We start from the raw sequence: 5,910 nt of genomic DNA on the forward strand, positions 1-5,910 counted from the left end.
AAAGATCGATCTACTAGCTGAAGCGTCATAGTTGTAGGTCTTACTTCACCTATCCCTAACATCTTGAATATAAACTTAGGCATCAAATTGATACTAGTTCTTAAATCACACAAAGCTTTACCGTAGTAAAATTCACCAATGTTATAGGGTATAGTAAAGCTTCCTGGGTCTTTCAATTTCGATGGCAGTTTGATTTACAGAAATGCACTACACTTCTTTGTCAAGGCAACAGTCTCATACTCAGTCATTCGTTTCTTTTTAGATAGTATTTTCTTCATAAACTTCACATAATTTGAAATTTGTTTTAAAGCCTCCACCAACGAAATATTGATGTGTAACTGCTTTAGAACATCCAAAAACTTCTTGAATTGCACCTCATGTTTCGCTTCATTGTCGCAATCTTTATGGATATGGAGGTGATGGAACTTTCGGTTGAACCGCACAACATTTCTAAGTAGGTAAATCTGCATCCAAAGAAGATGTTCAAGTATCTGAATTCACTAAGTTAGGATTTACCTTATTAGTCTTTACAGATTCTGATTCCTTTGGTGTAGGAATTTAAACAGCTGGTTGATTCTTCTCAACCAGCTTATCTTCGAAATCAATCAATCGGGGTTCTAGAATTTTACCACTTCGCAATGCCACTTGTTTGATATATTCTTTACCCAAATTTCTTGGATTCTCAGTATCGCTCGGCAAGGTTCTTTATGGTCTATTCCGAAGCTCTGTAACTAATTGACCCATTTGGTTTTTCAAATTTTTCAGTGTGGCTGCTTGCTTTAGATCAAAGCGTCATTCTTTGTCATGTACGCTTTCAACAAGTTCTCCAAACTGTTTGATGCCTCAACTTGAGGTGGTTTTGGAGCTGCTGATTAAACCCTTAAGATTGGTTGAGTCTATGCTACAATGAGTTGTGGTTCGGTCCATTTCCGTTGTCGCTCCAAGAAAAGTTAGGATGATTACACCATGAAGGATTATAGAAGTTGGACTGGGGTCTTTGTCCACTCTTATTTTGGTATTGGTTCCCTACATAGTACATTGACTCAGGATCTGATGGAAAATTCTCAAAAGAATGACCTTCCTCACAGTACACACAAGAAACTCCTTTGTACGGACTTGGTGGCAGAGCTACAAAATTATTAGGACTATTAGCGGTAAATTGTTTTAACATAGAGGAAATTGACGATACCTGAGCTGATAACGAAGTGAGGGCGTCAACTTTATGAACTCTGGCTACACGTCTTCCTAAAACTGTTCGATTTGTTGGCCATTGATAGTTATTACTCGCGATCCTCTCGATGATCTCATAAGACTTAATAGAAGACTTAGACAAAATTGCACCATTCATAGAAGCATCTACTATCAATCTTGTATGTGCATTGAGACCATTATAAAATGTCTCCAACTAGATACATTGAGGAATCCCATGATGAGACAGTTACGCAGTAACTCCTTGAATCACTCCCAAGCCTCATATAAAGACTCGTCATCCAATTGTTGGAAGGTTGTGTCTCGTTCCTCAACTTAGCATTTCTGCTAGGCGGGAAATACTTAACCAAAAATCTCTCTGCTAATTCTTGCCATGTAGATATCGAGCTTGGTGGTAATGAATTGAGCCATGCTCATGCTCGATCTTGCAACTAGTACGAAAATAACTTCAACCTCAATGCATTTTCTGTAGCACCCTTCACCCGTATCCCTCGCAGGAACAGGGTTCGAGGTGCTACCAAATTTAAACTCAACCATTTGTATAAAACCAAGCCGAAAAATTTTTTTTTGATCAATTTTAAACTTTTCGTACACGCGCATATTATCCTATAATCGGGCTTACAAGGCCCTAAAACATTCATGAGGCATTATTAAATATTTACCAATATCTTAGTCTTGTATCATTTACTTACTCAACAATAAATCACAATTCAAATTCTAAATATATGCTATAAATCACATCACAGAGATAATAACATACAAGCATATGAATAATCAAACTACCTTAATAACAAGCCAAAGTCTTTGGCTTAATCATAATATTACATACTCAACTTTACAACCCTATACATGCCATAGACTCAAACACTAAGATTTACTTACGCCAATAGCGTAGACTCGACAATGTGATGATATCTCCGACGACCTCCAACCCGAGCTAACTCTGGCAACCCTAGGGAATATGGGAAAGAAAAAGGAGTAAGCTTTACGCTTAGTAAGTTCATAAGAAAACAATAAGCAACTCATTAACAAGTTTTATCAATGTTTACAACATAATCACAAATTCACTACAAGTTGTCTTCCTGAGCAACAGCACTAAATTATTTATAAATGGAGCTACGAAACTCAAAATCAATTGTCGTTAATTTTCCCTAAAAATAGAATCATATATCTTCCATCTATAAAATTCTCAGAATTTTTTGTTTGGCCAATCAATACCATATTTTTCTTAAAGTTTCTGCTTCACTATTTGACTAATCGACCACTCTTCACTACTGAATCAAATTTCTCATTGTACGAATTCAAAATATGTTCTCGTTGATTTCATTTGAAACTAGACTCATTAAGGAGTCTAAGAATATAAATTTTATCTTATAACCATTTTTGTACAAATTATAATGATTTTCTAAAAAACAAAACAGGGGACCCCAAAGTCATTTGACTCTGTCCCTCGCCACTTCAAATAATTTATTCAGCAATTCTTTTGCTTACACGGTTTCTTTTATAAGAAACTAGACTCATTAAAATTTAATTAAATAATTTATTCAGCTTCTAACTCAACTCCCACAATTTATGGTGATTTTCCAAAATCACATTACTGCTGCTATTCCAAGCAGATTTATTACAAATTTACTCTTCCACACATTCTTTGCATTCACATTATTTAAACATGTATATCACCAATTAATTTCATCACATATCTATAATTTCACTTAAGCATAATCTCAATACAATACATCATGCTCAATGATTCGCACACAACCGTTCAAATTAGCAATTATAAGATGGTTCCGCACATAGCCCACCCTTATCGATAATTTACGATGGTTTTACCCTTACTCACATATATGACATAAGCATTTAAATACTTCAGTGTCAACTATAATTCAATTGAATTGAACCATTGTACCATTTCATAACCACAATTACTTTCGTCATTCATATCTAAATGGTATTTCAGATAATTCATATATCCTTTCACCATGACCGAATACACACATACACATATGACATCTTCACCTATGCTTCTCATTTTACATTCATGATTCAATTCCAATCGATCTAACATGCATAAGTATATATCACATACCTGGCCAACTTAATGTATTGAACGAATTCAATTGCCGATTTAACACAAGGTCTCATAGTCTTAGACTTTTATCAAATCACCGGCATTTAGCCTGCTAGGTTTTAAACCTGAATTCATCACCGGCACGAAGCCTGCTAGACTTTAAGTCTGAACTCATTCATCGGCATTTCTCCTGGTAGGCTTGAAGCTCGATATCATTTCACCGGCATGATAGCCTACTAGGCTCGAAGCCCGATATTATCTCACTAGCATTATAGCCTGCTAGGCCCGAAGCCCTATAATATTATTCACCAGCTTAAAGCTTGCTAGGCCGAGGCCCGAATATCACATTTCGATAAACAATTCACCTGTTCTTTCATACTTTCATAACTTATACTTCAATTACGTATAACTAAAATACATATCTATGAACAAATATTTTCATCCTTTCAACCACATAGGGTTTAATTTCCACATTGAAACCCCTATCTTAGTACATCATTTAATAGTATCAAAGTCGACTAGATATGCTAGTCACATACGCTCATAACTTTAATTTAATATTCATTCAACACAAAGAACATATGTATATATATATACACACAATCAAACATCTTCTTAATTATGATTATTCAACTCTTAAGCATATAACATGATCAAACACAAACACTTAAAAACTTACCTTGGATTTAATCGAATAACTACAGATTGACTGATCGACTAGTTTCGCTTTCCATTTATCCAAAATTGGCTCCTTATGCTCTTGAGCTTGGATTAAACAAATTTAACTTATTGTTAATCAACTAATCAAGCATTGTATTATGAGTATATTCGGCTTTCACACATATTAAACATAGTAATAATCATGCACATTATAATCAAAGTGCAATTAATCCCATACACAAAAATATACGACACTTTATTTCCATCTACTTATATACATGTATCTCATATGACCATTTCATACTTTCTATCACCTAAATAAACAATGAATTTTCCAATTAATTTCTTAAGTCCACATTTGGCATCTATATCCATAATAACACATTAGCCGATTACTATAAATCATCTAATTCAACTTTCAATAATCTCCCTTTGCAAACAATCACTCATTTCATTCACCAAAATGTCATTCGATAATTATTCAAACAGAATTATCATTCAAACTTTTTTCACCTAAATTACACATACATATCATGCTAGCACATAACACCAATACCCGAATAACATTTTAAACACTTATTCAATTCATTAACTATTTGATCATTCGGCAATTATATCTCCCATTCAAGCCTTATTTTAAACTACCATGTACAATTCTTGCAATATACTCTAATAGTCGATTACCATCTATCTATCTAACCACAACTATCCTTATTCATCAAGCTCAACTCATCTATCATCACATTTAATACCAAAAACATCAAACACCTTCAAAGACACTCACACAACCCATATATTTCACAATTTCACATTTTAACCACAAAATTTCCACATTTCACAATTTAATCCAAAATTGACATTTTTTGTAACACCCCAAACCCGGCCCAGACGTTAAGTTTGGCTCGAATCTGGCGTGTCACATTGAAGCGTTTTTCAAAAACCATGTTTCCATTAAAACCCTTCTTAATAATTAAAACCGATACCTTTTTAAACCATGTTAGAAAACCTCACTAAATAACATTCTTAACAACTTTGTAAAAATCTTGGTAGTTCGAAAGCTTAATTTAAAAACATTTATGGATACGTGATGTTTTGAACAACAGTAGTTGCTTTGGAAAACCGTGTTCTAATACTAGCAATTATAAGAACAATAAATAAAATTCCAAATTTGAAATCCAAAAAATTACAACGGCTTCACTACAACCCACATAAAAACATTTAAAAGTAATAATCAAAGCGTAACATAAACAAGCAGTGTGTGGCTTCCTCCGAGCCCCTCGCAGCTCTGATCCATCTAAGGCTGGAAATTACCTGAAAGGTTAATAAACGGGGTGAGTTTACGAAAATTCAGTGTGAAATCCCCTACTATATAAAAGGAATAGTCAGTCATATAAAAGAATTAAAAGTCCTGCCCCAAACTTTACTTACAGGCCAGATCAATTGGGCCTTAGCCCATTATAACAGACAAGACCAGATGGGCCTTAGCCCATTACAGAATAAGAAACATTATCAAAACTAGAATCAAAATGAGAATCAGAATCAGAATCATTATCAGGTGACAGAATCAAAATCAGAATCAGAATTAAAATTAGGTAATGTAATCGTAATCAAGACGATAATAGAATCAAAATCGTAACCGTAATCGTAATTAGGTAATGTAATCGTAATTAGTATCAGGTAACATAATTAGAATCAGAATGTGAATGCAAATCCAACCCAATCCATCCGTATACACCCCCGTACCAACCTTACACTATGTGGGGAGACAACTCGACCCACCCATTCGCTACACACCACAGAATTTGTAGCGAGGCTGCCACATATTGTGACGAAGTCACCAGATACAGATATTGTGGCTAGGCCACCAGAACAAATATATATATGTGGCAAAGCCACCAGATTGTAGCGAGGCTGCCAGATATTGTGACGAAGTCACCAGAATAGATATATGTGGTGAGGCCACAGATTGC

The 5,910-nt window shown here is 34.6% G+C and overlaps 1 non-coding gene across 1 annotated transcript; it reads left to right on the top strand.

The window, feature by feature from the left end:
• The first annotated feature begins 1,421 nt into the window (after positions 1-1,421).
• On the top strand, positions 1,422-1,526 carry LOC128289084 (small nucleolar RNA R71). Its single transcript, XR_008278859.1, has one exon. It is a non-coding gene; the product is annotated as a small nucleolar RNA R71 (small nucleolar RNA).
• Positions 1,527-5,910: the final 4,384 nt, after the last annotated feature.

Source organism: Gossypium arboreum, unplaced genomic scaffold, assembly GCF_025698485.1.
Source record: "Gossypium arboreum isolate Shixiya-1 unplaced genomic scaffold, ASM2569848v2 Contig00424, whole genome shotgun sequence".
In the NCBI taxonomy this organism is placed as follows: domain Eukaryota; kingdom Viridiplantae; phylum Streptophyta; class Magnoliopsida; order Malvales; family Malvaceae; genus Gossypium; species Gossypium arboreum.